Genomic DNA, 25,536 nt, shown 5'->3' on the forward strand with positions numbered 1-25,536 from the left:
GACTAGGCTGGCCTCAAGCTCAGAGATCCTCACCTACTCAGCTGCCTCCACCTACTGAGTGCGGAGATTAAAGTCATATGCTATCATGCCTGGCCTTCATGCTTATTTCTGATAAACACTTGCATGGTATGACTTTTCCAGTTGTTTATTTTTAATTATATATATGCATATTTATACACATATATTTATGTATAGGTATATATGCACATATATACACATATATTTATGTATATACATACATATATATGTATATATATATATATATATATATATATATATATATATATATATATATATCTTGACCATCCTCTTATTAAACTAACCTGTTTACATATTTGAGGTGTTTCCTAGAAACTCACTGTACTCGGGTCTTGCCTTTTTATGCACAATACTCCCCTCTGTCCTTTAGTCTGTGTATTTAAATGATTGAAGTCATCACTGATGTGTTAGGACTTTACTTTGGAATTCTGCCTTCTCTTCTCTGTCCTTTCCCTTTGTCTCCATTGTTTGCTTTCATACTACCTTCCTGCATGCCACTTCTCTGTTAGTATCCATTTCAGCCTGTCCTTGAGCTGTAAGTCTCTTTGTTTAGATGGTGAGCCTGACTCTGCTGCTGTACCAAAGGAGGCAGGTAGAACGTGTTCCTTCCTCTCTATCCTACACTAGAATTATGCTTCACACACGTAATTCCTGATAGCCTATTTGGTTGACATTGACCAGTCCAAGTGAAGTACAGGATACTTGCTCATTGTAAGTACCTTACCATTCCCACCAGGGCAGACAGCTTTCAGTTACTCTGACTAAAGGACTGAGGCGATCAACTTATAAGGAGGAAAGGTTTATTTTGGCTCTTGATTTCAGAGATTCCAGTCCATGATCACTTGGTCATCTTGTGTTGGACCAGTGGAAACACAGCGTAGCATGATGGGAAAGCATGCTGTAGGAGAACTGATCACCTCATAGTTGCCAAGAAGCAAAAAGCAAAAACAAACAAACAGAGTTACAGAGCTAAGCATAGATAACTGTCATCCTAGCACTTGGGATGTTAAACAGAAGGATTTCCATGAGTTTGAGGCCAGATAAGGGGCTATATAGCAAGACCATATCTCAAAACAAGGAGAGAGAGAGAGAGAGAGAGAGAGAGAGAGAGAATTCAATATTGAGGACAAGGACTGGCACCATGACCTTTTCCTACCCTTGGGCCCTGCCTCTTAAAAGTTCTATTGCCTCCTAATAGTGTAATAGACTGGGGACCAAGTATTTTTGTTGTTCTTTGTTTGTTTTTTGGAAACAAGATTTCCCTGTACAGCCTGGATGTCTTGGAACTAACTCTGTACACCAGGCTGGCCTCGAACTCAGAGATCCACCTGCCTTGCCTCCTGAGTGCTGGGACTAAGGGCCTGTGCCACTGTACCCAGCATAGTTATTATTCTTATTGCCTCAGCAAGTGTGCTAGGCAGCTGGCTCAGCGGGTAAGACAGCTTGTTGCGCAAACATGGAAAGTTGAGTTCCAATCCCCAGCACACATGTAAAGACTTCAGGCATGGCTTGCATGTGCCTATAACACTCAGTTGTTGTAGTATGGATAGTCTCAATCAGGTTTCTACTCCACCTTAGATCATTAAGTTCCCAGATAAAAGACACAAAACTTTTATATTTAGAATAAGCCTTTAAAACACTAGAGCTGGACAAAATCTACCCTCTATGCTATTATGTCTACTTCCCTAATAATAACCCCTGTTACTCCTAGCGGCCAGCCCTCTTGGCCAGTTCTCATGATCACCTACCCCGTGGCATCTTCTCCTCTCTTCTCCTTCTCCCCTTCTCTTCTTCTGGTCCTACCTCAGACCCCAAGCCTGAGAATCAAAACCCTACCTACCTTTTTTCTGACCAACTATAGGCTGTAGGCATCTTTATTCAACCAGTAGTTGTAAATTAAGGAGCAAGGTTACATAGCATCAACTTGGTGTGCGTGAGGATCTCATGGTCCATGGGAGGCAACCAGACTTCAGGCACCAGCATTTAGCATTATAATACACAGCAACAGACCAAACCTCAGCACTCAGTGTTGGGGAGCTTGATGGCTGGCCATCCAGCCTAGCCAAATGACAGAGCATGATGGTGCAGAACACTTGATATCCCTCTGGCCTCCGCATGTATACAAGGGTGCACACGTCCTCCCATGTACATGCATGGGGTTCTACCCTGCCCTGTGTTGTGTGTGTGAGAAAGCACAAAAATGGTAGGTAGATAGACAGACAGATAGCAAACAAAGGAACAAACAACCCTGACAAGGGCAACGTAAGGAAGGGTTTCTTTTGACTCCAAGTTCAAGGGCTCAGTCTGTCCCAGTAGGGACATCTCCGTGGCAGGAGCTTGAAGTCAGATCGCATCCAAGATTAGGGAGCGAGGGAAGAAGGCTGGTTTTCTACTTGCATTGTTCTTTTTATTCATCCCAGGACCTCAGCCCTCGAATGGTGCTACCTATCCACAGCTAAGGTATTCCCACCTTCGTTAACTCAAGATGTGTCTGGCTGAAGGTTTATCTCCGAGGTGATTCTAGAGCCTGTCAAGTTCTCGATCGATATTAATTGCCATACCTACCTACTCAAGAGGCTGATGTAGAACCATAAGTTCAAGGCCTATTTGGAATACAATATGAGTTCAAGGCCACCATGGTCCATTTAGTGAGATTCTTCCTCAAAATAAAAAATTATAGGGGCCAGCAAGATGGCTTAGCAGGTAAAGGCACTTGTCACCACAGCTAATGACCTGAGTTCAATCCACAAAATCCACAGCTTCATGGTGTGTATACACACAGACACACAGACACACACACACACACACACACACACACGGCTTAGGATGTGTATGGCTCAGTGTATAGCATGCTTCTCCAGCATATACTAAGGTCTTGTGTTCAATCTATAGTTTAGGAAGGAAGGAAGGAAGGAAGGAAGGAAGGAAGGAAGGAAGGAATACCAGCCTTTTGTAACTACTTCATGTCATTCCATTATTTAGCAACTTTCCTTTCTCTATATACCCAGTACATCATCTTGGTTTTTTTTGTTTTTGTTTTTTGGTTTGTTTTCTTTTCTCTTTCTTTCTTTTCTTTTCTTTCTTTCTTTCTTTCTTTCTTTCTTTCTTCCTCTCTCTCTCTCTCTCTCTCTCTTTCTTTGTTTTTTAGACAGGGTTTCTCTGTATAGCCCTGGCTGTTCTGGAACTCACTTTGTAGACCAGGCTGACCTCAAACTCAGAAATCTGCCTGCCTCTGCCTCCCAAGTGCTGGGATTAGTGGCGTGGGCCACCACGCCCTGCTCCCAGTACATCATCTTAGGACAGAAACTCTTTTTTTTTTTTTTTTTTTTTTTTTTTTAGATCAAGTCTTGATTTTTATTACTTAAAAAATGTGCATATCTATTTTGCTTTCTGACTCTGTGCTTGTGCCTTCAACACTTTCACAACGATTTTCTGCTCCTCAATAAGGAAAGCCCGCTTGATCCTGTCACGGACACACTTGGCACACATGGAGCCATCATAGGCCCTGCTGACGTGCTTCTGTGTCTTAGACAGTCTCATAAGGACTTTGGGCCGCACAGCACGAACCCCTCGAAGTCTGCCTGGGCACACGCCACATGCGGATTTAGGTGCTTTCCCAACCTTCTTGGTGTAGAGGTAAACAATCCTGTTGCCAGGGGTTCGAGACAGCCTAGTTTTGTTAGAGGCTGTGTTGTAGGAAAGCCTACGGCGGTATGTCAAACGCTGGACCATCCTGAGTGCCTCTGAGCAACGTCCCCGGAAGAGTGGACAGAAACTCTTGATGTCACATACATTAAGATATTAGTCCTTGCTAAGATCAAAAATTCAGGTGACAGCAGATGTGGAGGATGTGGAGAAAGAGGAACACTCCTCCATTGTTGGTGGGATTGCAAGCTTGTACAACCACTCTGGAAATCAGTCTGGCGGTTCTTTAGAAAATTGGACATAGTACTACCGGAGGATCCAGCAATACCTCTTCTGGGCATATATCCAGAAGATGTCCCAACCGGTATGAAGGACACATGCTCCACTATGTTCATAGTAGCCTTATTTATAATAGCCAGAAGCTGGAAAGAACCCAGATGCCCCTCAACAAAGGAATGGATACAGAAAATGTGGTACATTTACACAATGGGGTACTACTCAGCTATTAAAAAGAATGAATTTATGAAATTCCTAGCCAAATGGATGGACCTGGAGGGCATCATCCTGAGCGAGGTAACCCAATCACAAAGGAACTCACACAATATGTACTCACTGATAAGTGGATATTAGCCCAAAACTTAGGATACCCAAGATATAAGATACAATTTGCCAAATGCATGAAATTCTAGAAGAATGAAGACCAAAGTGTGGACACTGTGCCCCTTCTTAGAATTGGGAACAAAACACCCATGGAAGGAGTTACAGAGACAAAGTTTGGAGCTGTGACAAAAGGATGGACCATCTAGAGACTGCTATAACCAGGGATCCACCCCATAATCAGCTTCCAAACACTGACACCATTGCATACACTAGCAAGATTTTGCTGAAAGGACCCAGATATAGCTGTCTCCTGAGAGACTATGCCGGGGCCTAGCAAACACAGAAGTGGATGATCACAGTCAGCTATTGGATGGATCACAGGGCTCCCAATGGAGGAGCTAGAGAAAGTACCCAAGGAGCTAAAGGGACCTGCAACCCTATAGATGGAACAACATAATGAACTACCCAGTACCCCGGAGCTCTTGACTCTAGCTACATATGTATCAAAAGATGACCTAGTCGGCCATCACTGGAAAGAGAGGCCCATTGGACACACAAACTTTATATACCCCAGTACAGGGGAACGCCAGGGCCAAAAAAAATGGGAATGGGTGGGTAGGGAAGTGGTGGGGGGTATGGGGGACTTTTGGGATAGCATTGGAAATGTAATTGAGGAAAATACATAATAAAAAAAAACTTGTGCTCCAATAAAAAAAAGATATTAGTCCTTTCTTTTGATTTATATCGCATCGTTCTGCTCTGAACTGATGAACCACACCTTTGTGCATACATCGGTTTGTTTGCCTTATTTTTTTCACACCGATTGTCTTCATACCATTATCTCCTGAAAGTCCTTCAGTTTCTTTCTGTCTCTGTCTCGTCTCTGTCTCTGTCTCTGTCTCTGTCTCGTCTCTGTCTCTGTCTCTGTCTCTCTCTCCTCTCTCTAACTCAAGACTATACTCTGAGGTCTCTCTCTCTCTTTTTGACCCATCACCCTGTCATACAGCCCTATGTTCACTACTGTCCTCAGTATTTATTTAAGAAGGAGCAAGGTGAGGTGCAGTGGTGAGTCTGTAAACCTAGCACTGGGGAGGGGGGGGGGGTCTTATGTAGAAGTTAAGACGCTGAGGTGCCCGAAAGGGTGAGCTTTCCTGAAAGGGAGCGTGCGTAGTACATCTAAGTACCTGGATTCAATCCCTAGAAGCCAAAGAATAGGAAAAGTAAAGAGGAGAACAAATGTTGTAATGGCCGCTGGAAAACTGATGGCTGCCGTGGCTTTGCCTGCTGTCTAGTCTACTCAGGAAGGAAGAAAAGGCATAGGATGCAGGGACAGGTTTACCCAGCCATCTCATACACACCAGAAGCCCTCCCTGGAGCTGCACCCCAGCTTTTTATTATCACCCATTGAACAGAATCTTGTATATAAGCCCCCAGCTTTGGTGCACAGGTGAGAAGGGTGTGCATACAGAAACTCAGTGCTCATGTGCAATTATCTCTGTGATAGGGTGGCTAGGAGTCGTTTGGATAAACACACATTTTCCAGATGGCTCAGGAGTCCTATGGAAAGTTTACTTTTTAGTTGTTTGTTTGTTTGTTTGGAGAATTTGCCACACTAATTTCCCTAGTGGCTAGACTAGTTTGCATTCTTACTAGCAGCCTTTGAGTTTCTTGTGCTCACACAAAAGCCAGCCACCACCTGCAGTCATTTATTTGTTTCCTTAACGACTGACATTCTGACTGGGGCAAGGTGGAATCTTAGTGCCGTTTTGATTGGCATTTTCCTGACGTCTAGTGTGATGTTTAGTTATAACCATCAACTGGACACAACCTACATTCTCCTAGGAAGAGGGTGCTAGTAAGGACTTATTTAGATCAGGCTGGTGGATAGGCATGTCTGAGGGAAACTCTGTTGTTTTAACAATCAACAGTCGGAAGACCCAGCTTGTGCTCGGCTCCCTTCCCAGGCATGGGGCTCTGAACAGTGTAAGAGAGGAAAGGTCGCTAAGAGAAGCAGGCAGGGACCCGTACACTTACTCTCTCTTTGCCCTTGACAGTGAATGCTTTAAGCCCTGACAAACCTAAAATAAAGGACCACAACCCAGAGTCTAAATCAAATAAAGCCCTCTTTGTTAGACTGTTAGGGTGTTTATCACAGCAACATAAACGAGAGTAGGACTCTATCTTAGTCACTGTTCCGTTTCTGGGAAGAGACACCATGACCAAGGTGATGTTTATAAAAGAAAGCATTTAATTGGGAGCTTAGAATTTCAGAGGCTTGGTCCATTATCAGCACAGGGGGAGAGCATGGCAGCAGCAGGCATGGTGCTGTAGAAGTAGTTGAGAGCTTCATCCTGACCTACAATCAGGCGGGGGTGGGGTGGGGGAGCAAGGGAGAGAGAGGGAGAGAGAGAGAACATCTGGGCCTGACATAGGCTTTGGAAACTTCAAAGCTCACCCCAGTGACATTATTCCTCTAGTAAGGTCACATCTCCTAATTCTTCTAATCCTATCAAATTTTTTACTCCAGAGATTATTAAGCATTCGAATGTATGATCCTATGGGGGCCAATCTTATCTATCTATCTATCTATCTATCTATCCATTCAACTATCTATCTTTTACTTATTTACTTTAGTGCCTGCCACCTACCCCCTCCTGACCATCCCCTCCCACAATCCTTCCCCCATCCCTTCATCTCCTTCTCCTCAGAGTGGGTGAGGGCCCCCTGGGTATCGCTCCATCCTGACATTCCAAATTTTTGTGATGTTAGGCACTTCTCCCAATGAGGCCACACAAGGCATCCCAGCTAGAAGAACATATCCCAATACAGGCAACAGTTTTTGGGATAGATTCCAATCCAGTTGTTTGGGATCCACATGAAGACCAAGCTACACATCTGCCACATACATGTGGGGAGGCCTAGGATCACCATGCATATATTCTTTGGTTGGTGATTCAGACTCTGTGAGCCCCAAGGGTCCAGGTTAGTTGACTCTGTTGGTCATCTTGTAGAGTTCTTATCCCCTTCAAGACCCACAATCCTTCCTCCTATAAGAATCCCCTAGCTCCATCCACTGTTTGGCTTGGGGTGTTTATATATGTCTGAGTCAGGTGCTGGGTGGAGCCTCTCAGAGGACAACATGCTCCTATCTGCAAGCATAACAGAGTGTCATTAATAGTGTTATGGACTGGCTATTGGTTGGCCATTCTCTCAGTCTCTGTTTCCTCCCTTTTGTCTGCATTACTTGTAGACGGAATAAAGTTTGGGTTGGCATCCTATCGCTTCACTGGGGTTCTTATCTGGATACAGGAGGTGGCCTCTTCAGGTTCCATATCCCCAATGTAGTAAGTCATAGCTAAGGTCACCCCCATTGATTCTTGGGCCACCTCCTTATCCTTACTCCTTATTCTCTGCCTCCCAAGTGCTGGGATTAAAGGCATGTGCCACCACCACCCGGCATATCACATTTTCTTTATCCATTCTTCAGTTGAGGGACATTTAGGTTGTTTCCAGTTTCTGGCTACTATGAATAAAGCTGCTATGAACATAGTTGAACAATTGTCTTTGTGAGATGTTAGAGCATCTTTTGGTTATATGCTCAGCAGTGGTATAGCTGGATCTTGAGGTAGATCTATTCCCAGTTTTCTGAGAAAACACCAAATTGATTTCCAAAGTGGTTGTACAAGTGTGCACTCCCACCAGCAATGGAGGAGTGTTCCCTCTGCTCCACATCCTTGCCAGCACGTGGTATCTCTTGAGTTTTCGATCTTGGCCATTCTGATCTGTGTAAGATGAAACCTCAGAGTTGTTCTGATTTGCATTTCCCTGATGACTAAGGACTTTGAACACTTCTTTAAGAGCTTCTTGGGGGGTGGGGTAATCTTATTTACATGGGGGTAATCCACATTCCACTCCTTTGCTCCCATAGGTTTATAGCCATAACATAATGCAGAATGCATCCAGTCCAACTTCAAAAATCTCATAGTCTATAACAGTTTCAACATAGTTTCAAAGTCCAAAATCTCATCTGAGATTCAGGACAATCTCTTAACTGTAAACCCCTGTAAAATAAAAATCAAAAAGCAGATCACTGTAGTGAAAAGTTTGATTCCTTTAAAAACACAGTTGTGTTATGTGAATCTGTTTCTGTTTTAATCCCAGGTGTGGGATATGGGGCTGCTTCAGATTGTCTACAGCAGCTGACTATGATTGTCTCGTGCTCTAGGACGGGTGTGATTTCTGCCAGCTTCAGATAGTTTAGAATTCTGGGGACTCTTGAGAGGGTATAAATTTGAGAGCCCTAAGAGGGGCTGTAGCAGCTGCTGCCCTCCTTGCTGCTGGTGGCTTCTCTGGTGTTGCTGTTGCTGCTGCTGCTGTTATTTTTGCTATGGCTGGATTTCTGGATTTCTGGATTACTGGATTGCTGGATTGTTTTGGTGGTTAGCTGGCTGAAGATATTCTGATGATGAAAATTGGACTTGCCCCAGAGAACTTGATGCTCCTAGCCTGCAGGAAATAGCCTAAAGCGGTCTATACCTCCTTTCCCCTTTAGTTCTTTCCTTCCTACCTAGTATTGGGGTTTAGAAGGGACTAGCGTAGAAAAAAGGTTGGAAGGGTGGTAGACATCAGAACCCAATAAAGTAGCCCAGAAAGTACGTGTACAGTTCCCATACTGCCCGCATACAATGGCACAGGATATACATTACCATTCCAAAGGGGAAGATATGGAGCACAGTGAGGGAATACTGGACCAAAGCACGCCTGAAGGCCAGCTGGGCAAACTCTGCGTTGTGTACCTCCATGTCTGATGTTAAAGGGCTCTTCAGATCTCACTCCGTCCAGCTTTGTTGACTGTGGGAGATCACACTTCTCCCTCTTGGGCCGGCTCCACACCCAGTCTGTACCGGCAGTACCCCCCGAGTCTGGCATCTCCAATAGCTTGTCTCCGAGGCAATCCAGGCTTCACCTTCACAGCTTCACACCATGGCCTCTCTGGGCCTCCATGAAAGGGCACGTGACTGGCCCCAGCAGCTTCCCTTAGCCATGGAGGGAGATTCTACGGCCCCTTTCCTGTATCCTTGTCGCTAAAGCTAGAACCACGTGGCTGAAGTTGCCTCCTTCTCTGGCTTGCTGGGGCTGGAACTTAGACACCTCTTCCCTTCTTTCAATTTTCTTTCAATTACATCTGCTCCAGCTGTCTGTGGCTGATGGTTCCCTTCAGTGCTTTCTGGTTTCCTTAATTCCTTTCCCCAGCTGGAAGCCTAGCGGGACACCACCGTCTTGCCCTGAGGTCACCACTCCTTTATTCCACTTAGTGTCAGGCTTTTCTTTAACCTTTATCTCCTCGGCCCCTGGTCTTGGCTCCAGCACTAGGTTTCCAGGCACTCCTTTTCTCCTCGGCTGGCTCGACATTGGTATTTCTCCTAGCCCCATTCCCTCCTTCCCATCATAGATCTGCATAAGCGTAGCTACTACTAACCAAGGAACTCAGCCAATGCAAGACTGTCTTGAAATCTCTGCCAATATTATACATTCAGAACTCTTCAATTTAGCCTCAGACAGAATTTTAGGACAAAGGGAAAAAAACAGCTACAGTCTTTGCCAAAATATCACACGAGTGACCGGTAGGCCATCCTAAATTTCTAAAATACTAAATTTTAATTAGTGCTAGAATACTAAAAGTCTCCCCTTCTGAAACCTCTTGAGCTGGGCCACATAAGCCTCAACACCACTGTCCTCTATGCTCCTACTAGGGGCCAAGTAAGCCCCACTTAAAATGTTCAACTGCTTTTCTAGTCCAAAGTCTCAGAGTCTATAATCCTCCAAACAATAGCATGATCAAGCTTATCACAGAAGACGCCCAGTGAGGTTAAACATATTTCCTATGTTTATTGTCATGTGTACATATGTATTTCATCTTTTGAGGACTCTTTATTAGCCCATTTATTGTCTAGCCTATTTGATAGTTTGTTTGTTTGTTTGTTTTAGTTTTCCTAGGTAGGGCTTCTCTGTGTATTCTTGGTTGTCCTGGAACTCACCCCGTAGACCAGACTGGTCTTGAACTCAGAGATCTGCCCGTCTCTGCTGGGATTAAAGGCATGTGCCACCACCCCTGGTGGCTGTTTGATTCTTTTTTTGTTTTTGGGTTTTGTTTTTAAAGTATATTTAGCCAGGTAGTAGTGGTGCCCACCTTTAATCCCAGTACTCAGGAGGCAGAAGCAGGTGGATCACTGAGTTGGAGGCCAGCTTGGTCTACAGAGTGAGTTCCAGGACAGCCAGGGCTACACAGAGAAACCCTGCCTATAAAAACAAAAACCAAACCAAATCAAAAACCAAAACCAAAACAGAAACTGAAGCCAAAGCCGGCACGGTGATATATGCCTTTTAACCCCAGTGCTTGGGAAACGGTGGTAGAAAGTTCTCTGTTTGAGGTCATCCTGGTCTACAGAGTGAGTTCCAGGATGGCCAGGGCTGCACAGAGAAACCTTGTCTCAAAGAAACAAAAGAACAACAACAACAAATGCAGTTTTTTCCTCCAGTATGTATATTGGAATCTTCCCTCCTTCCCACCCCACCCCACAGCCATAAATACTGCTGAGAGTCACTCTCAGACAAGACAAGCCGGGGAAAAAAAAAAAAAAAAGACTCAAAAAAGCCAACCTGCCAAGAAGATTCTGAGACCAGCCCAGCCTGGATGAAGCAGAAACCAGCCAATGCTGCCTGGAAAAGTTTTAAGACCAGAGTTACTTCAAAAGGACACTGGCCTCAGGCTGTGCAGTGTGTTCCAGACACCCAGCTTTTGTGAACTGTCATCCCATACTGGGCTGAGCTTTGGTGATGCAGCTGTCTTTGAGTCATTTCTGCTCCTGTCAGCAACCCCTCACCCATATTCCTGTAACCCTGATAAGACTCATTGGTTCACCAAGCTGGACTTTGGTGGTATCTCACTTTGTCATGGGCTCCCTATCGTGTGTGTGTGTGTGTGTGTGTGTGTGTGTGTGTGTGAGAGAGAGAGAGAGAGAGAGAGAGAGAGAGAGAGAGAGAGAAAGAGAGAGATCTTCTCAGGAAAAGTTTTGTCACACAATAGTTCCTCCAGAACTGGAGTTATACACAGCTGTGAGCAGACCTGTGGGTGGAACTGGAAAAACAGCAAAAACAGCAAGGGCTCTTGATCTCTCTAGCCTCAAGTTACGGACAAGGGACAAAGAATGCAGAAGGCTTATGAAAAATAGATACTTATGTAGAATAGATGTGAATATGGACCTATGGCTATCAGAGTTCGTTCAAAAGCCATTTAAAGCAACCAATCAGAAAGAAAATACCTTGGAAAATAAGAAATAAAGGCACACAGCTCGAATCATCAGGTCTCTGGTCCAAGCACAGAGATCTGGTTTCATGAGCCCTGTATGAGGTCATCATCCCAACGTCTTGATCCAACCGGTGTAGGTAGGACCTGCTTCCTCCTTATTTTGTGGTTTCTGATCAGTAAGATTTTCCAGTAATTTAAGGCTGAGTGCACCTCTTTAGTAGGGAAAAGTCATTCTAAGCAGCAGGATTCTGGGATTTTTCTGGAGTATTAGTATTTAAAGTAACTGGCGTGAGCCTCTCCTGTGAGAGAGAGTCACAGACCGCTTTCCTTGGTGATTGCCTCTGGAACATGCAACACTTCAGAACATTATCAGAATAGAAGACAGTAGAATTCTTATTTTTAGGCTTATTTATTTGCATGAGTGTTTTGCCTGCATGGCTATGTGCACCTGGTGCCGTTCCCTGAAACAAGAGTTTCGTTACAGATGGTTGTAAGCCACCATGTGGATGCTGGGAACCAAATTTGGGGCTCTCTTGGAGAACAACGGATGCTCTTAAGTACAAGCCATCTCTCCAGCCCTAGAATTTTCTTGAAGTTAAAAATAAATTGGTTTGTAAGGCTATACTCAGTAATTATCCCTGGAATGTGTATGAACAGCGAGGAGACTGAAACCTTAATGACTGTACGAGGTGTGTTACAATGGTCCTTGATTGACAAACACATGGCAACTTAGCCAAGAAATAAAATCCTTTTAAAGAAAGCTTTGTACTAGTTGTTTGTACATGAACAAAGGTATATTTCTACAGCATGGCATTCGGGGATCACTTAGGGGAACCCCCCTTTGGACAATGTCTCACTCTGTTGCTCAGGATAACTTCAGCTAACTCCTAGACTCAGGCAAACCCCTTGCTTTAGCTTCCAGAAGCATCTAGACTTCCAGGAGTAGGACTAGACTTGCCCACATTATTTTACCCCACCCCATCCCCCTTTTTTTCAGGCACAGTCTCACTATGTAGCTCTGGTTGGCGAGGAACTTGTTATATAAACCAGGCTGGCCTGAAACTCACAGGAGATCCACTAGCCTGGTCCTAGTTTGTAGGTACACACTACCACCCTAGATGTACATCCCCTTTGAATAGAGGAAATTTACTATGAAGTATTATTAGTTGAGTTAGAGGAAGATAAATACTAAGGAGGTTTATGGGGATGCTGAGTGACTCAAAAATAGCTAGTGTAGAAGAACAATTGCTTCCTCTAGGGTCAGGACTAAGTACTCAGACAACCAGGGAAGAAGAAAGGAGCTATGCACCCCCACACCTGAGACTGAGTCTCCTTGATGGAGAACATGTCTATGACTAACACAGCCATACACCTGGCCAGTGGTAATGAGACTCATCGGAGGTGACTGTAAAAGTGGGTCACCACAGCTGGAGAGAAGAAACAGGCAGAAATAATCTATAGAAATGTCGGTCATATGTAAATGAATGCATCTGGCAGAAAGCAGCCTCAAGGAGTGGGAGGTTAGCTTGAAGGCACACTTCGGCCTCTTGAGTCAGTTTCCTGTGCTGCAGAATAAAAATAGGGCCAGGAGTAGTGTACATGCCTTTAATCCCGGTACTTGGGAGCCAGGTAGAGACCCGCCTGGTCTACACAATGAGCTGCAGAACAGCCAGACCTACATAGTAAGACCCTGTTTAAAAAAAAAAAAAAAGAAAGAAAGAAAAGAATGGGGCTGGAGAGATGGCTCAGCAGTTAAGAGCATGCATTGTGTATCTGTAAGGACCCAAGTTCAATTCCTGGCACCCATATCAGGCCACTCACAACTGCCTGCAGCTGCAGCTCCAAGGGTTCTGATCCTTTTGGTCTCTGTGGGTACCTACACATCCGTGGCACACACACATCCATCTAGATATGATTAAAAATAAAATAAATCTTAAAAAAAAAAAGGTCTAAAAAAGGTGGAGTGTGGTAGAGGAATACAGACATCAGCCTCCCTCCACCTTGGATGTGCACATGTGCCTGCATATACATGCACACGCACACGCACGCACACGCGCACACACACACACACGCGCACACACACACACACACACACACACAGAGGCTTGGAGCTCAGTCTTCCTGCTGTTGTGTCCTGCAGCATCACTCCAGTGCCCTCTGCTGATGAACAATAACATCTCATCCAGGAGAGAAAAGAAAGAAAGAAACAATCCTCAGATTCAGTGCTAGACTGGCAAATCAGGGCAAAAGGGATAGATTCATAACAACAATATTAAATTAATTACCGGCATAGAAATTCAGGACTATAGAAAGATACATATACTTTCATTTTTCTCCTAAATGTGTTCCCACCACAGTTTTAAGTTAATTAAAAGGCCAGGGCAATACAGAGAAACCCTGTTTCAAAAAAAAAAAAAAAAGAAAAAAAAAGAAAGAAAGAAAGAAAGAAAGAAAAGAAAGCCAGGCGTGGTGGCGCACGCCTTTAATCCCAGCACTCGGGAGGCAGAGGCAGGCAGATTTTTGAGTTCGAGGCCAGCCTGGTCTACAAAGTGAGTTCCAGGACAGCCAGGGCTACACAGAGAAACCCTGTCTCGAAAAACAAAAAACAAAACAAAACAAACAAACAAAAATTAATTAAAAGTTGGAGACTGTTAGAAAAGCCGAATCAGGGGGCTGGCTCAGTGGTTAAGAGCGCTAGATGCTCTTCTTGAGGCCTTGGGCTCAATTCCCAGCACCCATGTGGCAATTCACAACTGTCTGTTACTCTTTTTTTTTTTTTTTTTTTTAAGATTTATTTATTCATTATATGTAAGTACACTGTAGCTGTCTTCAGACACTCCAGAAGAGGGCGTCAGATCTTGTTACAGATGGTTGTGAGCCACCATGTGGTTGCTGGGATTTGAACTCCGGACCTTCGGAAGAGCAGTCGGGTACTCTTACCCACTGAGCCATCTCACTAGCCCCCTGTCTGTTATTCTTGTTCCAGGGGATTCAATACTGTCATAAACACATACGTGCAAGCAAAAAACCAATCTACACAAAATAAAAATAAATTATTTAAAAAAAAAAAAGACCTTATCAAGTCTGGCTGAATGTGTGGCTATCTTAGTAAATTGAAAGGAAGTTCCATCGGATTATTTACACTTTGGTGCTTACATGTGGGAGAGATAATTGAGAAGAGTTGCCTGTAGGCTATTTCTTTCGAAGGCAAGAGATACTTACAAAAGAGTCTAAAGTATATTCCAGATAGAAGATGAACTTAGCATATGTGAGAGCCTTGACTTCATCTCTAGGTCCCATTGACAAATAGTAAATGTTACCTATGGCAGTTAATGGTAAGGATTGTTAGTTTCTCAACTCTGTTTTATTTATGTATTCACTTTATATCGCAATATCAGTCCCCCAGTTTCTCAACTCTTTAAAAAAAAAATCTTGCCAAATGATTTATAAGTATACCAAAAGTCTAGAGCGAGTAACTCATTTGGTTGCAGAAAGAGAAATACAAATTCCAATTTTTCAAATAGCAAATTAGGGGCTGCAGAGATGACTCGGCAGTTAGGAGCACTGGCTACGGGTCCAGGGGACCTGGGTTCAGTTTCCAGCACGCACACGGCAGCTCACAAGCATTTGGAACTCCAGGCTCAGGGGATCTGACATCCTCTTCTGGCTTCCATGGGCAGTGCATGAACATGGTGCACAGACAGACATGGAGGAAAAACACCCAAACACATAAAATGAAAACAAGGAAAAACACATAGTAACTTACAGATAAGCCGACTGAACATAAGGAATTTAAAACTTAAATCAGCCCATCAAGTCTTTCTCATTGATAAGATTACAGAACTCCATTAATACTAAATTATTTAAAAAGAACGTGTTTCTGCACACGGGTGTGTGCACATGCGTATGCCCCTCCCCACATGTGAGAACAGGAATTCTTAGAGGAGCTGGTTCTTCACTCCTATCATGCGTGTTCTGACGACTGAACAGGTCCTCAGGCTTGGATGCAAGAGTCTTTACTGGTTGGGCCATTTCACTGGCTGAAGACCTTTGAAGACACCACAGCTCATGCCAACATCTCTCTCATTAAGCTTTGTGTGTGTACATGTGTGTGAGCATAAGTGTATTCTACACATGTGTGGAGGGCCTCACCTCCCACCTTGTTTGAGACCGCCTCTTCTCACTGCTGCACACACTGAGCTCGTAGGCTCACAAGCTTCCAGAGGTTTTTCTGTCTCTGGCTCCTCCTGCTGTTACATTTGCTTGCTTTAATATGGGCTATGGGGATCTGAACCTCATTCCTCATACTTGTCCAGAAAGTACTTTATCCACAGTATTAGTAATTGTTCAGTTGTTGTGAAGAGGCACCATGACCATGGTAACTCGATGAATGAAAACATTTAACTGGGGTGGGGAGGGGGTGTTGCTTATAGTTTCAGATGTTTAGTCCATTATCATCGTGGTGTGGAACATGGCAGCATGCAGGTGGGTGCTAGAGCAGTAGCTAAGAGCTACATCCTGACATGTAGGCAGAGAGAGAAAGAGAGAGAGAGATATACATACATACATACATACATACATACATACACAAACACACACAGAGACACAGACACACACACACACAGAGAGAGAGAGAGAGAGAGAGAGAGAGAGAGATTGAAAGACTGGATTTGGCAAAGGCTTTTGAAACATCAAAACCCATCCCCAGTGACATACCCTCTCTAACAAGGCCATATTTCCTAGTCCTTCCCAAAGAGTTCCACCAACTGGGAACCAAGTATTCAAGCATACGAGCTTACAGGGGCCATTCTCATCCAAACCTCAAAAGACATACACCGAAATGTGACGTTTCCTAAGGTCGGAAACAAACATGGCTGAAAGCAGTCCACTGTGGACTTACATGGCTCCCAACTTTTCCTCACTGCTGAGGGCGGCTCTGTTAGCACCACTGTTTCCTTTGTTCTTTGGGAAATCTGCCGTCTGAGCACCAGAAAAAGTCTTTCCATGGCAGACAATTTTTCTTCCTGGAGAATTTTTTTATCCATTTGAGACTTAACCAGAAAGTTTGCAGCGAGCTCTGGAAGAGGAAAGACATGTGGAGTGGGACCATATCTGCATACTTTTCAGATCGTTATAGCAGAAAATTGCTGGAGAAGCTGTAATGACTAGATCACACACACACACACACACACACACACACACACACACACACACACACAAACTGTAATTGTTAGAATCATAAAACATCTAGTGCTGGCTAAAGTAGCAGGAAATAGACATTCTCATACTATTCCAGGCAGGTACATCCTTCCTGGGAGGCAATGTGGTCTGTATAAGTAATTACAATAAGCCATCAAATACTTCTCAAAATTCTCAAAACCTCATCACAAAGACGGTTGATCAAACGAATGTAAATGCCTTACTTTTGCTGCTTTAACAAAGACTGTCGCAGTGAGTTTCTCAAATAGAAAAATTGAGCCAAGGCTGGAGAGATGGCTCAGTGGTTAAGACCACTGACTGCTTTTTTAGAGGTCCTGAGTTCAATTCCCAGCAACCACTTGGTGGCTCACAACCATCTGTAGTGGGATGTGATGCCCTCTTCTGGTGTGTCTGAAGACAGCTACAGTATACATACGTCATATAAATATAATAAATCTTAAAAAAAAAAAGAAAGAAAGAAAATTAGAGCTCCTGATTCCTATGGTTTTCAAGTTTGAGCTGAGTAATATTAGGAAAGCCCTAAAAGCCAGAGAAACAACTAGAACGGTAGGACATAGCAGCAGGTTGTGATCACAGTAAGGCAGTTTCCTGTAGGGTACGTTTCCTCCATTTCTCATTCTCTCGATCTTTGAGATCTGCTCTTGTCACATAGCCAGGGATGGACTGAAACTCACTTTGTAACCTAGGTTGGCCTTCAACTTGTCATTCTTCTGCTGCAACCTCTGGAGTGCTGGGACAATAGGCTCATGGCACCATGCCTTGCTCTTTCCTTGGTTTAAAAGTTCATTTCTTTTTTATTTAAATACCACCAGTTGACCTTTCCACTCACCCTGGAAAGGGTATCTTAGTTGCATCATCCAAGTTTTGTGTTTTGAAAGGAGCTACTAGGAACATTTGTGTGCAGGAGTCTGTGTGAATATGTTTCCCAAAGCCCATGATTGCTAGATTACATAATAAGGGTATGTTGAGTTTTATAAAACAAACAAAATAAAAAAAAATGGATAAAGTGTCTTTCAAAGTAGCTGTAGCATCTTGTTTCCTACCAGGAGTGACTCTTTCTCTCTTTCTTTCTTTCTTTCTTTCTTTCTTTCTTTCTTTCTTTCTTTCTTTCTTTCTTTCTTTTTCCTCTCCTCTCCTCTCCTCTCCTCTCCTCTCCTCTCCTCTCCTCTCCTCTCCTCTCCTCTCCTCTCCTCTCCTCTCCTTTCTCTCTCTCTCTCTCTCTCTTTCTTTCTTTCTTTCTTTCTTTCTTTCTTTCTTTCTTTCTCTTTTTGAAACAGGGTCTCATAATGTAGCCTTGGCTGTCCTGGAACTTGAGAGATCCATTTGCCTCTGCCTCCCAAGTGCTGGGTTGGCAGTGTTCCAGATTTCTGTTATCCTGATAGGTGTGTACTGATTATCCTCTCATCTGACACAGAGTGCAGAATGTCTTTTTTTTTTTTTTTTTAAAGATTGTTTATTTCATGTATGTGAGTACACTGTAACTGTCTTCAGACACTCCAGAGGAGGTCATTGGATCCTGTTACAGATGGTTGTGAGTCACCATGTGATTGCTGGGAATTAAACTCAGGACCTTTTGGAAAAGCAGTTAGTGCTCTTAACTGCTGAGCCAGCTCTCCAGTTCTCTGTAGAATGCCTTTTCATATAATTGTTTCTGTATATATTCTTAGGTGAGATCTTCAATAAAATCTTTGTTTCAAAAATATTTTTATCACACACACATTAAATAAATTTTTAATTTAATGTATGAGTATCTGCATGTATACCTGCATGCTAGAAAAAGATTTCACTATAGATGGCTGTGAGCCACCATGTGGTTGCTGGGAATTGAACTCAGGACCTCTGGAAGAGGCAGCCAGCGCTCTTAACCACTGAGCCATCTCTCCAGCTTGATCTTTTTATATATTTATACCACATGCCTGTGGAGGCCAGAAGAGGGCGCCACATTTGGATCTGTAATTACAGATGTTTGTGAGCTGCCATGTGGATGCTGGGAACTGCATCCCAGGTCCTCCGCAAGGGCAGAATGTGGTCATAGCCACTGAGCAGTATCTCCAGCTTATTTAGTTCCAGCTTTAAATCTTTTCTTCAGATTTTATTTATTTTTTAATTTTTGAGTTTTCGAGACAGGGTTTCTTTATGTACTTTTATCTGTCCTAGAACTCACTCTGTAGATCATGCAGGCCTTGAACTCACAGAGATCCACCTGCCCCTGCCTCCTGAATGTGGAATTAAAGGTGTGTGATACCATTACCCTGCCCAAACTTTCTTTCTTTTTTTAAAAAGGAGGATCTTCTGTTATTATTATTATGATGTGTATAACTACATGGTAGTTGTCTTTAGACACACAGAAAGGGCATTAGACCCCATTACAGATGGTTGTGAGCCACCATGTGGTTGCTGGGAATTGAACTCAGGACCTCTGGAAGAGCAGTCAGTGCTCTTAACCACTGAGCCATCTCTCCAGCCCCCAAACTTTCTTACTATTGAGTTTTAAGTGTTCTTTTTATATTTTGGGATACTAAAGACTTAACTTGGTTTTCTGTAAAACCATTTTAAAAATCACTAGCTACGCTAGGTGTGGCGGCGTATGCCTTTAATTCCAGCACTCGGGAGGCAGAGGCAGGCAGATTTCTGAGTTCGAGGCCAGCCTGGTCTACAAAGTGAGCTCCAGGACAGCCAGGGCTACACAGAGAAACCCTGTCTCAAAAAACAAACAAACAAAAAAATCACTAGCTACTACCAAAACAAATGGTAAAGATATATTGCATTTGTAGGAGTTACGTATCAGTGGCTGGGAAAAAAATACTCGGCTAAGGGAAGCTTATGAAAGGAGATTACTTGGCAATATGTGGTAGGCATGGTGGAAGGAGTTCACATCCTCAACTGCAAGTGCAAAGCAGATTGGAAGGGCAGGCTTGAAGCACTCAAAGCCCTCCCACAGTGGGGCACTTCCTTCAGCAAGGCCTCACCTTCTAAGCATCCCCAAACAGTGCTATCACCTGAGGACCAAGTGCGTATGAAACCCTAGAGAGGACATGTCTCAGTTAAGACGCCACAGCACTGTTCAAAGAGTGGAATAAGTCATGTGTGGAGACACAGGCCTTTAATCTTAACCACAGCACTCAGCAGGCAGAGGCAGGTGTAGCTCTGTGAGTTCGAGGCCAGCCTGGGCTACATAGTGAGTCAGGACAGCCAGGGCTCCATAGAGAGATCCTGTCTCAAAACAACATGAAAAAATAAAAAAGGAAAGAAAATTGGAGTAAATGTGGAGTTGCTTAGCATATAGCTAGGCACATTGCATATGGTTTATAATGTTACCTATATTTAAAACCTTCATATTAAACTGTGTGTGTTAAGACTTCATCTAAGCCTATGCGTACATCTCTTCATGGCTATCCCCAGTTGCATGTTTTCTATTGCCAGTATGAATGAGAAGGAAGCTCTACTGTAGACCTGGAGGAAGCATTGCTGGAAAGGCAACATTTATTGCTGGAAGCTGATAAATGGCCTTTGATTGACACAGGAGAAGTTTGAGTGTTATCCTGTAAGCAACGTGGTGACAGCCAGAATTAATCAAGACAGCTACACAGTCAAGAGCTATGCTTCATAAAGGAAATTTCTGTTAGAGCATATGGAGGGAACAAAGAGCCAGAGCCACCCAGAGCAACAATTATGCCAAAGCTTTTCCTTTCTAAGACCTGATACCAAACACCATCCTAACGAAGCACCTGGTGCCCGAGGTTACAGAGGGGTCACGGGGAGTGAACGGGGCTTAGCCCTGGGGCTCACACAGGGAAATCTGCTTGACAGGGCAGAACCATGCATGTGCCTCTAGGCCTCCTTTTGATTTTTTCCCTATTTTTCCATCCTTAAATCTTATAGTTGTCAATTTAAAAATGCCCTGAGTGTTAATTGCTAAGTGCACAGGACAAGGGAATGAATGACTGATTACAAGTGTTTGGGTAGGAAGAAACAGGCACCAGACCCAGCTTTCAGCAGCAGGCACAGAGAGAAGACAGAAGGCAGAGAGGAAGACAGAATTTTTGAATGTAGGATCTGAGATCTTGAAGAAAAAGAAAAAAAGATAATTCTGTATGTCTTTTTTTTTTCCTGTTTGTTTTTTTGTTTTTGCCTGAGAGTTTAAGCTTTATGAACAGGCAGAGGAGTAGTTTGGGCAATTCATGATAAACTGAGAAAGTTAAGTTTTAGATATTTTGATGTCAATACTACCAGCTAAGAATGGCATTGTGGCACAAGCCTGTAAGCCAGGCACTGGGATGCTAAGGCACGATGATCACCAGGCCAGCTCGGGCTGTGTAGCAAGACCCTGCCTAAAACAGGGACAGAAACAAACCTCAGGACCACCACTATTACCACAGCACAACACTGTGGGGCAGTAAAGCAGAACTGTTGAAATAAGAACTAAAAATTCAAACTCAGATATAAACAATCAAAGTTCAGGATCTTAGCATTCACTTCCACAGGGCCAAATAAGCTTGTCAGGTACCAAGTGAAGGCTGAGGGCACTTTACTGGCAGTAAGATGGTGAGAGGCGAGAAAGTATTTATTTATTTATTTATTTATTTATTTTTTGGTTTCTTGAGACAGGGTTTCTCTGCATAGCCCTGGCTGTCCTGGAACTCACTTTGTAGACCAGGCTGGCCTCGAACTCAGAAATCCGCCTGCCTCTGCCTCCCGAGTGCTGGGATTAAAGGCGTGTGCCACCACGCCGGGCCTGAGAAAGTATTTATTGATCCTCATAAATGTGGGAGAGAAATCTGAGGCGGCTCAGAAAACCAAGGGGTCTTGGATTTGGTGATGATGTCTTTATTGAGGTTGTAAGCTTCTTTGAGGGAGTGGTGGGGTTGGATCTACTTGTCTCTCCGATGGGCTGGGAGAAAGGAGGGGGCTGAGGTGACCAGGAAAGACAACCAGAAGTGGGTTAGAGAGCGTCTCACTATAGATAGCCTTTACCCAAACAGGGGACCAAGGAAAACGAACCTGTAACCACCAGGGAAAAAGAGAAACCCTCTAAGGACTCCGAGGTGATCGGATTTATTGTGTAATTACTATAATTTTCATTAGCCTTGTTGCTAATATGACCTGAAAGGCTCTCTGTGATCTGAGCTGAGCATATTTCTCTAGCAGATCTTTCATATTTTTCTCCCCTGCACCCAAAGTTTCTATTTTGTCAAAAGTCTCATGCTTTTTTTTTCCTGTCCCAATTCGTTGTTACTTTGGTGAATCTATTACTCTACTTTCTTACACTAGACTTTACATGCTCCACAAATCGCTTCCCTGTACTCAAGGTTGACGAGCAGATCTTTTCTCTGATCCCTGTGGCATTTGTACTTTATAGCTGGTATTTTTATTACCTAGCTCCATGCTGGGCACATGTGCTGTACTCTACGCATGCTAAAGACAGAGTAAATGAACTTTGTAAGGATTCATGTCAAGCAGCTTTTCTTTAAAAAGTGTACAATGTAATAGATCAGTTATGTTTGCAATGTAACACTCCCTTCTGTGATGTTCCTAAAACACGATGAGCTGATGTGTGTGTGTGGCCCATGATTTGTAACCCCAGTGTTCCGGAGGCTATGGCAGGGGATCCAGAATTTGGGGCCTGATTGGGCTACATAGGGAATTAAAAAACCCCACCCAGACAAAACCAAGAAAGCAAAACAACAACAAAATCACTTCCCTCCAAACAAAAATCTTTCAAATAACAAAACTAAGCCGTATACAATTTAAAAAAAAACTCTCATCTTCCAGGACTGTCAGGCCACACAGAGAAACCCATGGTGGTGGTGAATGTAATCTTATTTATTGTAATTCTCCATTTGATTCCTAAGTAGAGAGGGCTACTTTTGTTTCCTTCAGTTTGTTTTCGAAGCAGTTATCTCTTCTGGCTAAAGCCTTAAGAAGCAAGGAAAACCTTTTAAAAACCAAACAACTGACCTCAAACCAATTAAAGTTTCTCAGCAGTGCAAGAACCAAAGTTTTAATCTATTTGCTCTTAGGACTGTTAACTTTCCAGAGCGAGAGCAGGCGAGAACCCCAACACCTGGTTCAGGCTGATTACAACCAACCCCGGACAAGTTTAGCATAAAAGGCTCATTTTGTATGAACACTTGTGGAAAGAAGGTAGTGGCGGCAGGGATAAAAACCTTTCATCAAAATCCTGCCATTTCGCATTGTTCTTTAGGGAATAGGCTTTCAAAAGCCAAGGAACAAAAGAGGATTTGCTTTTCCAATCCTCTGAAGCGGCTACAGGGCGAACCAAAGCTCTTTATAAATTGTGGGCGAGGAGGGGGAGGGGCTGAAATCTAGCAGAGATGGAGCTCAAGGCGAGGCTCCAAGGCCTTATTTGCCAATGAATCCGGTTCTGCATTATTTGTAATCAAAGACGCTCAGCAGCATCAGAGCACCGACCTACATTCTATCCACCCAAGCCAAAATACAAAAGAAATCGATGGGAGGAGGAGACTGCAGGAGGAGGGCGCTGAGAGTCTGCCACCTGTGCCGAAGCCCAGGCACTCTCCCTGGGGACCCTGGCATCGGCCGCGGTCCTAGCGGGTTTCTCGGGCCGAGAGCCAGCTAAGAAGACGTTTACAGAGCAGGAACAGGCTGCTGCCCTTTTCCGAGGCTGGAAATGTGCACGCCACTCGGTTGCGGGAGTTCTGAAACAAGGAGAAGGCACAGCATGCCGGCGCTGGAGCGCGCATGGGGTGGAACGCGGCCCCGAGCCACCCGTGTGCTTTGCGCACGCGTACCCCACCCCTGGCGCATGCGCAATATACCCCGCCTGCCGCGGGAGCGCGCGCGGTTGCGGGCCGGCGCTTCTCTTCCAGCGCGAGCCCGCGTTCTCTGAGTACGCGCGTATCCTGGAGCTGGGGCTCGGGCGGCGGGCGGGACGCTGGGGACGCGGAGGCGAGGGGCGGGCCTGCCGGGGCGGGGCCAGGGAGGCGGAGAAAGTCGCGGCTGCCCAGAGCCTCGTCGCGTGTTCCGGGCCCCCGGAAGTGGCCGTTGTAAACTTCACCTCGTAGACTTTCTCCATCCTGGCCCTAGAGTCCATCGGCTTTCCCCAGTTGTCACTCTTTCTCCTGAGAGTTGCCTGACCTCCCACTCACCCCGAGACCTGAAGCTGCCTGGGGGTCGTGGGTGTGCAGGCTGGACCACGCGAGTCCGAGGTAACTGCGGGCTGTGGGTGCAATGGTGACTGGCGCCCGGGACCGGGAGGTGCTGAGAGGAGACTGGGCTTGCAGAGAGGACCCGGCTGAGGGCTGCTAGCTGGTGCTGACACGCCTCCAGCTCAGCCTCCAGCCTCCAGCCTCCAGCTCAATGGCCAGGGCTCTCCGCCCACCTTGAGGAAGCCGAGCATCTTCGCTGTACTCCGAGGACCGGTGGGGACTAGAGTCCTCGGAGCTCTTTGGGATCAGTACCCAAGGATCACTTTTTTTTTTTTCGTGTTTTACCTTCATTTTATTTAAATGCCTACCACACTTTAGGCACCCTACAAACGTTTGATAAGCAAAACAATGAGTTATGCAACTTCTGCCTACCACCCACCTTGGGACTTAGAAAAGTCAGCTGTGAGTTTAAAGCTGAATTTTGCGTACAAGCACACACCCCCCCCCCTTTGACTTTTTAATCATTTACGATATTCATATTAATCAAATACATAACTTAGAGACGATATCAAACAGCTTCTAAGATTTTGCACGTTGATGTTTTATACTTTTCCTAGTATTGGAGAAATGAAACTACCGTTTTGTTATTTGTATTTATCAGTGCTTAGTAACGACCAAACTGTGATAGAGCCGGAAATGCAATCCTTTCCAGTTAAAGGCAGAGGAATGCAGGCAGTGCAGCGGGATTCTAGGGAAAGTGAAGGCGGCTGTTTTAGCTTGGAGCTTGTGTGTAAATCCTGGCTCAGCCATTTATTAGCTGTGACAGGCAAATCACCTGTCGCCTGGACCTTAGGTTCTTTATGTCAAATAAGCAGAGTGGGCTTAGTCTTTCAGGCTCCGTTTACTTTTTGTTTGTTTGAGTTTCTTTGTCTTAGGCGTGTTTTATGGACAGAATCACACATCTCCTTCACCTCTCTTCTTTTTTCAGAGATGGGATGAAAGGTGGTTGAGACTGAACAAGAATCATGGGCACAAAAGTGTTCTGCTATTTGAGCTGCACTCAGCTCTGAAGTGCCCCCTTGCCAAATGAACCGTGTAACTGCTGATAGTCCCACACAGGTGTCACGACTAATGAATGCAAAGCTGCATAGACAAAAAAAAAAAAAAAAAAAAAGTGGATTTAGTGTTAGGGAATCAAGCCCTTTCCTCTCGATGAGTAAAGAAAAAAAAAAATAGCATTTGGTTAGACACCCAAACTGAGAAGGTAGTGGAAGTGCTGTGACACAGGTTGCATTCCTTTCATCTTTAAACAAGAGCGGAAAGGGTCGAGGGGCTGACTTAAATAGTTGATGAAACCTGATGCTTGTTGGTGAGTTGGTGTTCATCAGTTTAAAGGGGCGGGGGTGGGGTGGGGGTGGGCAGGAGAAGCTAGGCTGTGCGCCCAGAGAGGCATAGGCGGTTCCAGATAAGCATGTTTTCTTGGTACAGAATCATTAGAAGTCATCAAGATGTGAGTATGACTTTTAATTCTTGTAGTGAGTATCTTGGTACAAATCATTCAATCTCTGGGAAACCCAGTTTTCCCGTCTGTGA

At 44.4% G+C, this 25,536-nt stretch overlaps 1 protein-coding gene, 1 long non-coding RNA gene and 1 pseudogene across 10 annotated transcripts in view; 1 reads left to right on the plus strand and 2 right to left on the minus strand.

The window, feature by feature from the left end:
- On the minus strand, positions 3,376 to 3,804 carry Gm10154 (predicted gene 10154; annotated as a pseudogene).
- Gm42308 lies at positions 6,513 to 9,522 on the minus strand. Its single transcript, XR_881385.2, has 2 exons — positions 8,991 to 9,522; positions 6,513 to 6,640 (listed from the first exon to the last, which is right to left on the minus strand). It is a non-coding gene; the product is annotated as a predicted gene, 42308 (long non-coding RNA).
- A 14,119-nt stretch (positions 9,523 to 23,641) lies between these two features.
- The window catches only part of Ccdc171 (coiled-coil domain containing 171), a 340,735-nt gene continuing 338,840 nt past the window's right edge, over positions 23,642 to 25,536 (plus strand). For 2 of the 9 annotated variants that reach the window (NM_001355378.1, NM_001355549.1), the window contains exon 1: positions 23,778 to 24,003. The gene's annotated coding sequence lies outside the window, so the exon portion shown is untranslated. Of the gene's footprint in view, positions 24,004 to 25,536 lie in introns of all 9 variants that reach the window. The other 7 variants (NM_001369173.1, NM_001369172.1, XM_006537990.4 and 4 more) reach the window with 5 other exon arrangements.

The sequence above is a fragment of the Mus musculus genome, chromosome 4, assembly GCF_000001635.26.
Source record: "Mus musculus strain C57BL/6J chromosome 4, GRCm38.p6 C57BL/6J".
NCBI lineage: Eukaryota > Metazoa > Chordata > Mammalia > Rodentia > Muridae > Mus > Mus musculus.